At 41.5% G+C, this 14,881-nt stretch overlaps 1 pseudogene; it reads left to right on the top strand.

Moving 5' to 3' along the window:
• The first annotated feature begins 6,819 nt into the window (after positions 1-6,819).
• Positions 6,820-9,192, top strand: LOC107574803 (uncharacterized protein K02A2.6-like; annotated as a pseudogene).
• The last annotated feature ends 5,689 nt before the right edge of the window (positions 9,193-14,881 follow it).

Below are 14,881 nucleotides of genomic sequence, written 5' to 3'. Positions count from 1 at the left end.
TTTTTTTCTGAAACTGCTGTGTCAACTCTGTGTCGAAACACCAATGCTCAGGCTGCCAGGGCACATGCAAAGGGCCATAAATATAAATGGACAGACATCAGCATCAGTGAGCTGTACTGCTACTTTGGGCTACTCTTCTACATGGTCATGGCCACAATCATGTCAAGGGACAGATACCGCACCATTTCATGGAATCTGCACATGAGTCACCCAGATGCAGACCAGGACAATGACAGAAAGAGGGGCACAGCTGAACACGACCGTCTTTTCAGGGTCAGACCCCTCATGGACACTATCCGGCATGCATGTAAGGCCATCTAAGAAAAAAATTGGCAGTGGATGAAAGAATGGTGGCATGCAAAGCACACACAGGAATGACTCATTACATGAAAGCCAAGCCAACCAGGTGGGGCTTCAAGTTGTTTGTTCTTGCGGACTCATCAAATGGATATACTGTAGATTTTGCTGTGTACAACCAATGCTTTTATTGTACACAAAGAGCTTTATGGCACCATGAACCACAAGGAGTTTATGGAAGAACTAATTGCAGAGCTCTGTGGTGTGTCACAGAAAATACCACCAAAACGGACCAGTGTTGACCATGTGCCTTTTCCAGGAGCTGAGCAGGCCTCAGATGCCACTACTGGTCGCCGGACCTGTGTGCTTTGCAAAGCAAAGCATGGTAAGAGGCAGGACACTCCTTGGAAATGCCAGGCATGTAATGTTCACTTGTGTGTTCAGCTGAAAAGGAACTGTTTCCTAGAGTGGCACAAAGTATAGCTATGAATGTGTCTTCTGTACCACTATATGTACCACAGTGTACTGACTGACTGGAATCAAGTAAGCTTTTTTTTCTTGTGACCACATAAACCTAATAAACTCTTTAACTGCACTTGCAAGTGTATCACAAGTTATTTTGTGTGATAGTTAAATTCTAAATAAACTACAAACAAACAATATATACACTTATTTTGTCCTCACATTCTTTCTGGTAACTCTTCCCTCTGTCACACACCTGACTGAAAGGCTCATTATGCAGGCCTTTGTCTTGTCAGGTGTGAATCACAGCATTATCCATGACCATTCACGCCCCCTCGCATATTCCTTTTCTACACAAAATGTGTCTTAAAAATTGTAAATCAATATATTGTTTTCTGTGAGTGAGTAAACAAGATGATTTTCACATCATTCTGAAGCAAAAACTCTAGACTTCAAGATACAGTTCTCAATAGTCTTGTGAACAAATGTTCTGTATGTGTATTATGGCCTTATTTCAGTGACTTTAAAATTTTAGTTTTTCACTAAGCACGCATAAATGTTGTTTTCTCAAAAGCACAATCACATACATACATGCTGCCCACTACTAAACTTAGTCATTAAAATGTTTATTAGCAACTGAAAAAAGCACAAATGTCAGGACATGTCAAAACTTCTTCAGGGCCCAAAACACCCTCGGACCCCAGAGGGTTAAAGAGCTTGAAAGATCAGTCCAAAAAAAGTTAAATAAAAAGTGACCATCCATAAAAATAAGTGTCTCACACGGCTCCGGGGGGTGAACAAAGGCCTCCTGTAGCGAATCGATGTGTTTTTGTAAGTAAAATATCCATATTCAAAAGGTAATGATCACTTTAATGTAGCTTGCGCCAACAGTCCTACACGAAAACAGCTCTGGGTGGATGACGTATGAGGTCAGCTTTGCGCATGCGCCGCTCAGAAGTGACGCACGCGGAAACACAGGGGAGAGATCAAATAAAAACTTATTAGAAGTACAAAATGAGGATTTATAAAGAAGAATGTCAGAGGATTTCAGTATCCGAAACTTTGCTTCCTTTACTCCTGTTAACAAACATTGGTTTTCACGAGACTCACTGGTGCATGCGCAACGCTGAACTCATATGTCATCCGCCCGGAGCTGCATCTGTGTAGGACTGTTGGCGCAAGCTAAATTAAAGTGATTATTAAGTTTTGAATATGGATATTTTTCTTACAAAAATGCATCGATTCGCTACAGGAGGCCTTTGTTCACCCCCCAGAGCCATGTGAAACACTTTTTTTTTTAATGGATGGGTGCTTTTTATTTAACTTCTTTTGGACTGATGCATGCAACACCCGCTGAGTGGCATTAAACAGCATGAAATATCAAAGATAATTTTTTATATAACTCCCGACTGGATTTGTCTGAAAGAAAAAAGTCATATACACCTGGGAGGACTTGAGGGTGAGTAATTTGTGGGCTAATTTTCTTTTTTGGGTGAACCAACTCTTTAAGGTTGAGCTTGTCGTCTTGGAGGGTCGTTATGCTGTATGCGCTGCTGCCTAAGTTAGTGAGCATGATAGTACTCCCTTTGCTTTAGAGGGTCAATATGCTGAGCATTTGCTCCTGAGAGCTCTATTATGTAAATAGCATGACGAGTACTGGGCATGCTCGACCTGAGTACTCCATTCCATTGGGCTCTGTCCTACAACAGTATTAGGTTGTTAGGCCTTCTAGCCTCCCTGTAATCTGCCTTGTATAAGCCTGTTTGTGCCCCTGCTTTTCAGGGTCATGAGTACTTTGCCCTTTATTATGCCAAGTATAGGCCTCCTTGACAGGGCACTCTTTGTCCTGCCAGACTCTCAAGAGTGTGAGCTGGCTGGCTGGCTGGCCCAACCTAGACCCTCCTTCCAGGCTTACTGCAGGTCAAGTATGATACTCCTCTTGTTTGAAAAATATAAGGGTTGTATATGAGTATATTGCTCTTCAGAGCTCCAAGCTATCAAGTTGAAGGATTCTTTGTGAAGCCTCCTTGATTAGCTTATTTCCATTTCATTGGACACCTTATGTGTATTGAGCCAGATATACTGCCCTTAGCAAGACAGGTTGTTAGCCAATCCTTTGGCCTCCCTGGGAGTTAGGGGTAGACATGTTAGATCCCCGAGGGGGCACTCAGTTGGTTTCCCGTGGCGTTGGTTCTTAGGGCTTGCCTTTTAGGTATTATGGCATGCATTACCCTCAGCATAGCAGAGTGGGTATTTTGTTCCCCATAGTGACCTCTACAGGATGCAATGAGAGTTCCCTTAAAAGCGAACGTCTCAGGTTACGCATGTAACCATGGTTCCCTGAGAGGGAACGAGACACTGCATCCCCTCGCCATGCCTCTGGGGATGCCTGCTTTGTCTCCTTCAAACGAAGAAGTGGATGATGTGCTCTTCCAGTGCCTTTTTATACTATGGTCGTACTGGTAGTGACATCATAGGCTGCTGCCAGTTAATGTTATTGTTGTGTTTAGACACATGCTTCAGACACCAGTCACACTGATGACGTTCCCCAATAGCGACCTCTAGAGGATGTATTGTATTGTTCTCTCTCAAGTAACCATGGTTACATGCATAACCTGAGACGTTTTCTTTGTCACTGTTTTGCCTGAGTTCCCTTTCAGTCGGTCACTCTCGACGTCACGTCGGATGACCGACGAAATTGGGATCTCGCTTAGAGGGACCAATCTACTTAGAGTGTAAACTAAACGAGCCAATGCACATTGGCATGTGATTATTGCATCCAGCTGCTGCTGATCACAGCGTGAGTATAAGTAGGCAGCAGATGCAGCGCATATTCAGCTTTTCATGTTACGTCTTTATAAAGACGATGTGGGGCTTGCTATAGACAACGTATCACCCAGGCTTTCTGAATGCGGTCGTTACCTGGTGCTGGGTGATGGCCACGATCGCTGCCTCTCGTGCCTGGGCATGAAGCACGCTGAGGTGGCTTTCGTGGAAGGCTCATGCTCCCATTGCAAAGGGGGCATGACCATCTCGTAGTTGCGGACCGGACTCCGTTGCCTGCAAGCGGGCAGAGTGCCCGTGCCACTGCCTAGATCTGGGGTTCCCTCTGGTGGCAGCCGGGGGCACCCTTTTTCTGGCAGTGGGCGGACTGGTCTTATGGTCACGGTGAGGAATTCCCCTCCGGGGATGCCCCAGCCAGCCGGCACTTTGAAACCAGCGGAGCTCTCAAAAGAGCAGGCTGGACCCTCCCGGGGGGTACCACCTGTTTCTTCCGAGGCTCCCCCGACGATCGGATGTCGGTTGCAGCATCGGAGGGAAACCTGAATATGCGCTGCATCTGCATTGGCTCGTTTAGTTTACACTCGAAGTAGATTGGTCCCTCTAAGCGAGATCCCAATTTCGTCGGTCATCCGACGTGACGTCTCCGTTCCCTCCTTCAGGGAACGAGGGTTACCATACGTAACCGAGACGTTCTAGTTCATTGTTTTCATGGTTTCTAATTAGTTTAACACCCTTTCCTTGTTTCGTTAATAATCATTCTCTTTGTATTTAAGCCCTTAGTTTTCTAAGTTTGTTGTAATTTATAGTAGAGTTGTGTTTTTCTAGTTCACTCTCTTTTCAAGTTCTCTTTGTATCACTGATGTACATCAACCAACCAACAGTGTAATTTGCTCATTTAAAATAGTTGAGAAAGACGTGAACTCGTAGAACTACTCGTAGAAATCCTAAAACCACCATTGGCAGCAGCATGCACCATAGTATTGAAAAAAAATTACATTTTATTGCTGAGATATTTCTACTCTCCAGTTCATATGTAATAGGTTTGATGAAGCTTCGTCAATGTACTCAAAATATTCAGGTGCATGCCCAAAAATTATATTACCTTACATTTTGCAAATGATTTAACAAATAAAAAAATCTTTTGAAAACAGTATCATAACAGGTTTTAGATTATATGACAAATTTTATGCAAATATGGACAAAAAAACCTAAGACTAATAGTGAGGCTGCATATTTGTTGCAACGTGTCAGTGCAGCAGAAAAAAAATTACTGAGTGAATCTATTTATTTTTTAACTTCAACATGGATAAGATCTTGAACCACAACGTTTCATTTTTTAAATTAAATTATAAAGAATTTAGAAAGCATTGCATTTCTCATTAATAAAACTGATGTGCTTTTAGTAAAAAAAAAGAACAGCGAAAACAAACTGACAATATATTTGATATAAAGTAAAAGTCATACCTGAGTATTGAATTTTATTTCTCTGTGACAAGAATCCATCTTCAGTCCAGTCCTAGCAGAAAATGGAAGTTCTCTGTTGAATATGTGTGTCTGTCTGTGTGTTAGTTGTGTGTTCTTATATGCACGTACCATGTGATGTCAGGCTGTTTCGCATTCTTGAGTTTAACTGACAAAAAGAAAATGAAAGTGTACTTTACCATAAAATCTCACTGCCAACAAAACTAAAGTACTTTATGTAGTTGATGCTAAAATTGATTAGCTGTCTACAATGAATTGCAGTACTTGAAAGAAAATGTCTTAATCTAACACTTGGGTAACGTGTACAGTGGACTCGCACGATTATCATTATTGACAGCATTGTTATTTGTCACGTTGCTCTGCTAGTGGTGCAGATCTTAAAATGTACTCTATTGTAATAATTATTTCTTTAACATGGGAAAATAAAGTGCAGTATATCCTTACTGTGCTATATAAAAACAACTGCATCATTAATTAACATGAAGTATCCTCCCAGCTATCCCTTGAAAATTAGTTTCTGGTTTTGTTTATTAAGGGGGCTTACCTGCTGTGATGTATGCGCTTAATGTTTCAGCGCACTAGGAGGCACTCAAGATCACTCCCGTGTGTATGTTATGTTATCAATGAAGACTCGTCTCAGCGTATTATTCATGTTATATAACAGATAAGATATAACATACTGGCAACGAGGATTGTCTTTTCGAACGCCTGATTTGTCTGGCTACTGCATTATTTGATTGAATGTATGTAGTGAACTCGTGGAACAACACCCGAAGAAAATGGCTGGTGTTTATCGGTCATATGGATGCCTTTGACGAGTCAGCTGAACAGCGGGCTACCTACATAGAAAGGTTTGAACAATTTGTTTCTGCAAACGACATTGCAGATGAGAAACGAGTCGCGGTGTTGCTGAGTGTAATGGGATCATCTACATACGGACTGCTGCGGAGCTTAATCGCCCCAGATAAGCCGGGTGCGAAGTCATATGATGACATTGTGAGACTGTTTTGAAAGACCATTTCTCACCAAAACCGATCATTTTTGCAGAAAGATTTAGGTTTCATAACTGCAGTCAGCACGAAACAGAGACAGTAGCACAGTATGTCGCAGTTCTGAAAAAGTTGAGTGAACACTGCGAATTTGGGACGCACTTGCAAGACGCGCAGCACGATCACTTTGTGTGTGGGCTGAAAACGGAGTCTGTACAGAAGCGGCTATTGCTGGAAGCAGCTCTCCCGTTTCAAAAGGCAGTGGAGATTGCAATGTCTATGGAAACGGCCACGAGGGAATCTCAACAGTTAAGTAGCTCTTTGAAAGTGCATGCACTGTCCTTGAAAGAGAAAGGAGGAAATAAGTGCTACCGTTGTGGAAGAACAAACCATAATGAGAAAGACTGTTATTTCAAAGAGCAACAGTGCCACAACTGTGGTAAAAAAGGCCACATTTCCAGAGTGTGCAGAATTAAAGGCAAACACATGACTGAATGTAATAAGGCCAAGTCAAAGAGGGTGAAAAATGTCCAACAGAAAAAGAAAGTGCATCAGATGGATGTGAAGGACTCATCTAGTGACGATACTACAGATACAGAGCTTGCACTGCATGTGATGACTAAAAAGGAGGAATTGTCACACATTCGTCTTAAACCAAAGGTAGAAGGAGAAATTATGGAAATGGAATTAGACACTTTACAACGCACAATTAGCTCATAAACCGCAGTACACAACCGATGTGATCCTGAAAACATATACAGGAGAAGTGGTGTCTCCAGTAGGGGTCATCGAAGTTAAAGTGAAAATGAACAAACAAAAAGCGAAATTACCACTTTATGTTGTGGAAGGAAGTGCCCCACCTCTATTCGGCAGAGAGTGGCTCAAGAAAATCAGGTTGAACTGGCGTGAAATTAAGAGTGTGAAAAAGGATGCACTTGAGACAGTGCTATCAAAACACAAAAATGTTTTCAGGTAAGGATTGGGCTTGTTAAAATGTATCGAAGCCACAGTGTCACTTAAGCCACAGTCTCAGCCACGATTTTGCCAAGCGCGCAATGTCCCCTATGCTTTGAAGCCAAAAGTCGAGGCTGAGATAAATCGACTATTGGAGCTGGGGGTCATCTCCCCTGTGACATGCAGCGATAAGGCCACACCGTTTTTGCCGGTTGTAAAAAGGAACGGGGATATGAGGATTTGTGGAGATTTTAAGGTAACAGTGAATCCTGCCCTTTGTGTTGAGCGTTACCCAATTCCACGAATAGAGGATTTATTCGCATCATTATCAGGGGGCCAGCGCTTCACTAAATTAGATCTTTCAAATGCATACCTACAAGTGCCCGTGACTGAAAGCTCACGTAAGTGCCTCACAATCACCACATCAAAGGGGCTGTTCTGTTACAATCGGTTACTTTTTGGGATTGCATCGGCACCTGCCATTTTCCAGGGCAATGGATCAGATTTTACAAGGCCTCCCTAATGTGCACTGCTACCTAGATGATATATTAGTGACTGGGTCAGATGATGAGCTACATCTCAAAAATGTGGATGCAGTCCTCAGTTGTCTGGATGAATTTGGGCTATGTGTCCAGCGTGAGAAGTGTGAGTTCTTTAAAGACTCGCTGGAGTACTTGGGGCATATCATTGATGCTCAGGGTCTTCATAAGTCACCTGAAAAGGTCGGGGCAATCATGGAACTTCGTTCATTTCTGGGACTTTTAAATTATTATAGTCGATTTATCCCTAATCTGGCGTCAGTGTTAGCCCCTCTCAATGCTCTTCTGTGCAAAGGAAAACAGTGGCTGTGGTCTCAGGAGTGTGAAGATGCATTTGATAAGGCGAAAAACTTGTTACTGACACACTACAACCCACAGTTGCCAATCAAACTGGCCTGCGACGCATCACCATACGGTGTTGGCGCTGTCATCTCGCACATCCTCCTGGACGGACAGGAAAAACCAATTGCATTTTCCTCAAGAACACTGAGTAAAGCAGAGCAAAATTATGCTCAAATTGAAAGAGAGGCACTTAGTATTATTTTTGGAGTACGGAAATGTTACCAATATCTGTACAGCTGGAAGTTTACTTTGTTTACAGATCACCATCCATTGACAACCATCTTCAGTCCAACAAAAGCCATTCCATCCATGGCTGCAGCTCGGTTGCAACGCTGGGCTTTGTTGTTGGCAGCCTATGATCACGATATCCAGTACAGAGATGGTGCACACCACTGCAATGCAGATGGGTTATCATCTTTACCGATTACCGCTGCCAACCGCACCTCAAGTTAAGTTGGACACGGTGGAGTTACTTCAAGTAAAACAGCTGGATGCTCTACCAGTACTGTGTGCAGACATCTGTAAAGAGAAAAGGGCTGATCCCATTCTGTCACAATAATGGAGATGGTGGCAACTGGGCATTTTCCAAATGTCACGGATGCAAATAATGTGCTTGCCCCATATGTGTACAGGAAGGATGAACTGACTACGCAGCAAGGTTGCCTCATGTGGGGTTGGAGGGTGGTCATTCCTCCTAAGCTGAGATCCAGGGTACTGGCAGAACTACACACTGGACATCCAGGTGTCGTAAGGATGAAGGCAGTTGCACGTAGTTATGTCTGGTGGCCCGGAATTGACATTCAAGTTGAACAGTTGACGAAAACCTGTCAGACATGCCAGCAGAAACAAAACGCTCCTGGACCCTCACCCTTACACCCGTGGAAATGGCCAGAGTCACCGTGGCAACGCATACATGTGGACTTTGCAGGTCCATTTGAAGGACACATGTATCGATCATGGTGGTAGTAGATGTTCACTCCAAGTGGTCCGAGGTGTGTGTGATGGATTCAACTACATCATCTAAGACCATTCAGGTGCTGAGGACACTGTTCAGTCATTATGGACTCCCACAAGTGCTGGTTAGTGATAACGGACCTAAGTTCACCTCTGAGGAGTTCCAGACATTTCTCAAGGCCAATGGAGTGACACACACATGTTCTGCACCTTTTCACCCAGCTACGAATGGCTTGGCGGAACGCATGGTTCAGACAGTAAAGCGGGCTTTACGTTGTTCAAAAGGATCAACTTCCATTCAACAAAGGTTGGACACCTTTCTACTGGCATACCGAAACACCCTGCACGCCACCACAAAGGAGTCACCTGATCTCACTTTGATCTGCTGAAGCCAAATGTTGCCTCTGTGGTTGAAAAAGCTCAAGGCAAACTGTGCCAGCGACATCAAGTTCATGCTAAAGAAAGAACATTTGCAGTGGGTGACAAGGTATTAGTTACTGATTATCGGCAAGGAAAGCAGTGGGTGCCTGGTGTGATGTCAGCAAAGACAGGCCTAGTATCATACACTGTCGATGTAGGACTTTCAGTTCATTGGAGGCGTCATGTTGATCAGATTTTGTCACATCAGGATGATTGCGATAATGGAGATGAGATTGGTCCAGAGACCATTGAAGTCCCTGAGGGGAATCTGACAGATTTGTGTGAATATCCGATCTCAGGAGAGATATCACGTCCTAGTCTTGATCAAATTCCAACAGGATTAGCACAATCGGAAGATTCAGCCACTAGGGACAATGAGGTGGTGTTACACACTCCACACAAAGAGACTAAGCGCTATTCTGAACGTACCATCAAGCGTCCAGTACGGTTTAGCCCATAAGGCTTACCTTGATGGTATAAACCGATTCCATTGTTTGCATGTTAACGGTTATGGTGCTGAGTTTAATTTAAAGAATAAGCACAACACAGTTCATTGAATGATTCTACTGTTTAAGATTCTAGTGTTTAATCATAGTTGTTCTATATTTTTATTACTATAAGCGTTACATTATACAGGCATATCTATGTGCACCTATATCTATGTGTATGTGGCAGTGTTAATTTTGACAGCAAATTTTGATTTAGTTTTAGTCATATTTTAGTAATCTGAATTGTTTTTAGTTTTAGTCTAGTTTTGTACAGTAAATTTAGTCTGCTAAAATCTAATGGGTTTAGTTACAGTGTAATGCATTTATTAAGCATTTCTCTAAAATTTCCAAACTCATTATATAGGTTTGATATTAAGGTTTTATCATGATAGACACCGATTTAACTGCTGTGACACACAACATGCCTTTATGTTAAAATTAAAACCACTTCTCATAAACAAGAACATGGTCTACTTTTTAATGAAATACCAGTGGTTATATAGGCTAATTATGCATTCTTTACAGCAACTTTTTTACCATATTCTTCATTCTTTCAAGCAGACATATTTATTTATATAAACAAATTTAGATTAATCTTTAAGGCTACTAAAGTTTTTCAGTCAAGAGCAGTGCGTGATTTTCTGTTTTTTTGTTGCTTGATTAACATCAATGACTCTGACAATAGCAACTAAATTAGGCTGCTGTCCCTTTAAAACTGAATGCACAGCTGCAATGGATGCAATGTACTGATACACATTCTCCCTACTGTTTACATTCACTTAAGATGTAATCAACTGAGTTTACGTGAATACTCGTCAAAACGGACAATTCGACATAATTTTGTGTGTAATTCTCTGTTCATGTGACGCGAAAGAGTACTCGCGCTCTGTGAGACACGCTTTGTGTCTGCGCTCAGAAAACCGGACCGAATTGAGTTCTCTTGCGTCGTCAGATTTATCCATATGTCTGCTCTTCTCTTTTTGAACGTTTTATGCGATGTGCAGCAAGTGTATTTTAGCTTATGTGCCGCCGGTTCATATAACCTCCGAACCACGCAGCAGATTCGTTCTGAATGAATCTCTTCTCAAATCGTCCCTCCCCAACATTTTCGTCTCGCTTTTATTCGTTGACGAAAATGTCAATAGATTTACGTCATAGTTTTTGTCATTCAAAAAGAGTTTTAGTTTGTTATCGTCTCGTTGTCGGTGAAAAAAATGTCATTGACGACAATTGTAACGAAAATTATTCGTCAACGAAATTAACACTGATATGTGGACATGTAAAAGGAAAAGAAAGAGATCCATCTTTGTCTATGTTTAGTGTATGTAACATTGTTACTTGTTACGCAATAACATTATAAAGATAGTCTCTACCGTAATTTTCCCCGAGATCAACAGACAGACAACGACTGAAGTTGCAAACGTGATTCGCTTTATTTACAATTGTGTACCATTGAGAATAACCAATCACCAAAACAGATACAATTATATAGAAATTATACAGAAATAAATTATACAAACCACAACAGGGAAGGAACACAAGCGGTGCTAAATCAAAGAAAATAACAAATCCAAGCAGACACTAACTGAACCCAACCCTCTAAAACTAATGTTCATGATTTAAATGGGCGAACTGAGTTGAGTCACAGTACATTTGATGTTGAAAATGTTGGCAGTCAAACCCATTACTCTTGACATCCACATTTCCTTTATCTTTCCATGATGCCATGGGTTTTATCAGAGATGTGGACTGTTGTTGTGCACACAGACATGAGTGATGCAGGTGACTCTCTGCATTTAATTTTCAAATTTTGGTAACACTTTAGAATAGGGAACACTTATTCACTATTAACTACGACTTTTCCCTCAATAAATTCCTAATTTGCGGCTTATTAATAGTTAGTAAGGTAGTTGTTAAGTTTAGGTATTGGGTAGGATTAGGGATGTAGAATAAGGCATTAATATGTGCTTAATTAGTACTAATAAATTGCTAATATTCTAGTAATATGCATGCTAATAAGCAACTAGTTAAGATACCCTAAAATAGTGTTACTTAAATTTTTTCATGAGGTCATTACAGTCTGCCAACATCTGCTTATAAATTTGCACATATGCACAATAGTCCAGGTGATATGTGAAAATAATATTCACTTTTTCATAAAAGCATGAAACTTGGTAGACTTGTATAGTTTGTGGCCCTAAACATTTTCAGAAATGGAGCCATCGCAAAAACACCTCGTGGTTGCCATGGCAATCATTTTACTTTCAGCCATAACCAAATTATGTATTTTGTGTCATAGCTCCTGAACCAAACATGATAACACAGAAAAGGTGATGTCTACTCCTATGTTTTGACGGTCAAGGATTACAATGACAACATAAACAGTTCAGGTGAAGAGTTAATGGTGAAATCAGCTATGTGAGAAGGAAATCACCGTATCACAGCATTACTAGTACATATTATGGCTATTAATTTTTTTGTCTTTGATAATTAACTAATATTTTATTTAATAATACATTAAAAGATTGTTTTCAAGAATATTATCGTATATTTCAGAGGTATATAAAAAAAACTCAGGTAAGTGTATATTTCCTTACCTCTCAGGTAGAGTCAGGTAGGCGGTGTGTTTCCAATACATTCTTATTCTCTCTCAACAATGCTCTAACATCGCATGCAGATGGCAACGCAATCAGGTGAACAGTTAGTGGTTAATTCAGTGACTTCATGAGAAGGATTTCAATGAAATCTCAGAAGATGCAGAATGAAATTTCAAACATATTTCATGTAAACTTAATTTACAATCACTCTCTGGGGCCAGAGTTGTCTATCATGTTGTCCACAGGGGGGAAGCCAGAGTCCTGCATGCGGGTGGGTACATGCAGGTGAATTACTAATATTGGACGTAATGGGTGGAATAATATTTATGTGTAGGGGTGTAGTGCGGGTGTGGGCCAGATGGTGACAACCACGGGTGGGTTGCGGGTCCAATAACTAAGACTATTTCGACTCGGTCCAGTACACACTGAGCAATGTAGCCAATCGTGCTGCTACTAATTGACAGCTGTAGTTATTATATACGATTATATAGCGCTCCCTCTTTGCTGGTTTTCTGTATTTAATCTATTCACAATTTGAATAAAAGTTTTAATAAATGAGTTTTGTCTACCTCATGTAGGAGATTTAATGCAGGTGCGGTTCGGGTCCCAGTTTTAATGTCAAATGGGTCGGGTATGGGATTAAATTAGTGTTGCTGTCAGATAACGTGTCGGGTGTTCTGTTAATAACTGCGATTGTGGGAAGATCATTTCACTAGCCAGGAAAGGTGAACGAAAATGCCTCTCTTTCATATCACCCCCATGTAGATTTTCTACTGTTTTGCTTCTGGAGGGGATGTAGATTTGTAAGAGTGAGGAGGAAGTAGGAGGGTGCTGAGCCTGTGGCTGTTCTGTACGCAAACATCAATGTCTTGAACTTGATGCGAGCCGCAACAAGTAGCCAGTGCAGGGAGATAAAGAGAGGTGTGAAGTGGACCCTTTTGGGCTCATGGAAGACCAGTCATGCCGCTGCATTCTGAATCATTTGTTGAGGTTTGATTGTGCATGATGGAAGTTCAGCTAGAAGAGCATTGCAATAGTCCAGCCTAGAAATGACAAGGGCCTGTGCAAGAAGTTGTGCAGCATGCTTTTTTTGGAAGGGCCTGATCCTCCTGATGTTGTGCAATGCAAACATGCATGATCAAGCTGTCTTTACAATATGGTCCTTGAAGGTCAGCTGGTCACCGAATAATAATTTTGAAGAACATAGCAGGATGATTAAATCATGCTGTAGAGTCGAAGTGGCAGGAAAAACGAGAAGCTCAGTCTTTGCCAGGTTGAGCTGTAGGTGATGTTCCTTCATCCATGCCGAGATGTCCGTCAGGCAGCCTGAGATCCATGCAGCTACTATTGGATTGTTTGGTTGAAATGAATGATAGAGCTGTGTGTCATCAGCATAGCAATGGTAGGAGAAACCATGTGCTTGTATAATGGGTCCCAGTGATGTAGTGTATATGGTGAAGAGGAGGGGTCCAGTAACTGATCCGAGGAACCCCAGTGACCAGATGATGTTCTTTGGATACCTCTCCTCCACAGGAAACCCTGAAAGACCTACCTGTGAGATAAGATTCAAACCAGTGGAGTGCAGATCCTGTGATGCTAGACAGGATAATCTGATGATTCACTGTGTCAAAAGTGGCAGATAGATCCAGCAGAATAAGAACTGATGATTTGTAATCAGCTTTCACAATCTGCAGGGCTATACTGACTGATAGTAAAGCACTCTCAGTTGAATGGCCGCTGCTGAAACCTGATTGGTTAACGTTCAGTTGGTCATTCTGTGAAAGAAATAATGTAACTGTGTCTATAAAGGTGTGAACCAAATGGTCCATTCCATTAGAATAACAAAGGAACAGCATTCCCCAGGAACATCTTGTAGATTGCAGGATCTCCAGCGGGAGGTCCAAACAGTATATGTTGTTTGTAGCGCTTTTGTCTTTAGGTATAAAATTCTATCCCACAGACAGAACTTTTGGAGAAGCTAAGATTCTTACAAGGGTTAAGATTGTTTGAAGGATGGCATGCTTAAATTGCTATTGAAGAACTTGCTACACTACCATCTTCAATAAATTCTTCTCCCCACAAAAATTTTGGTCAAGCTTACTTAATTTTTTGTATTAGGGAAATCTAGTACATTGGTGAGCCACCCAAAATATTGCTCAGCAAAAATACAGTAGAGATGATGATACATGGGGCAACTTTTTAGGTTAGAAGGGGTAGTATGCACTGGCCTGTCTAGACAGATATTGGTGCCCAGTTGACCAGGAAGGCGATAAATCATTACAAATATGGAGTTTAACAGGAGCTGTTACCATAATAGCATGAAACTCAAAATAATTTTTATTGCATAGGGAAGAGTGGGTGAAGTATTTCCAATTATTAGAAATGAGAAGACCAGCACACTTCCAACCTTATGGGGGGTGTGAGAGAAAGGAAAGTTGTTAGAGAGAACAGCAGGGGTTGCGGTGTCTTCTGGACGAATCCAGGTCTCAGTCAAGCCCAAGATACTAAGAGTAGACTGAGAAGCAATGGCCAGAATGAAGTTTGTTGACAACTGACTGACAATTCCAGAGCCC

Source organism: Sinocyclocheilus grahami, unplaced genomic scaffold (assembly GCF_001515645.1).
Source record: "Sinocyclocheilus grahami isolate Dianchi unplaced genomic scaffold, SAMN03320097.WGS_v1.1 scaffold2347.1, whole genome shotgun sequence".
Classification (NCBI taxonomy): Eukaryota; Metazoa; Chordata; class Actinopteri; order Cypriniformes; family Cyprinidae; genus Sinocyclocheilus; species Sinocyclocheilus grahami.
The sequence above is the reverse complement of the archived record's forward strand: the minus strand, read 5'-3'. Positions and strand labels throughout refer to the sequence as shown.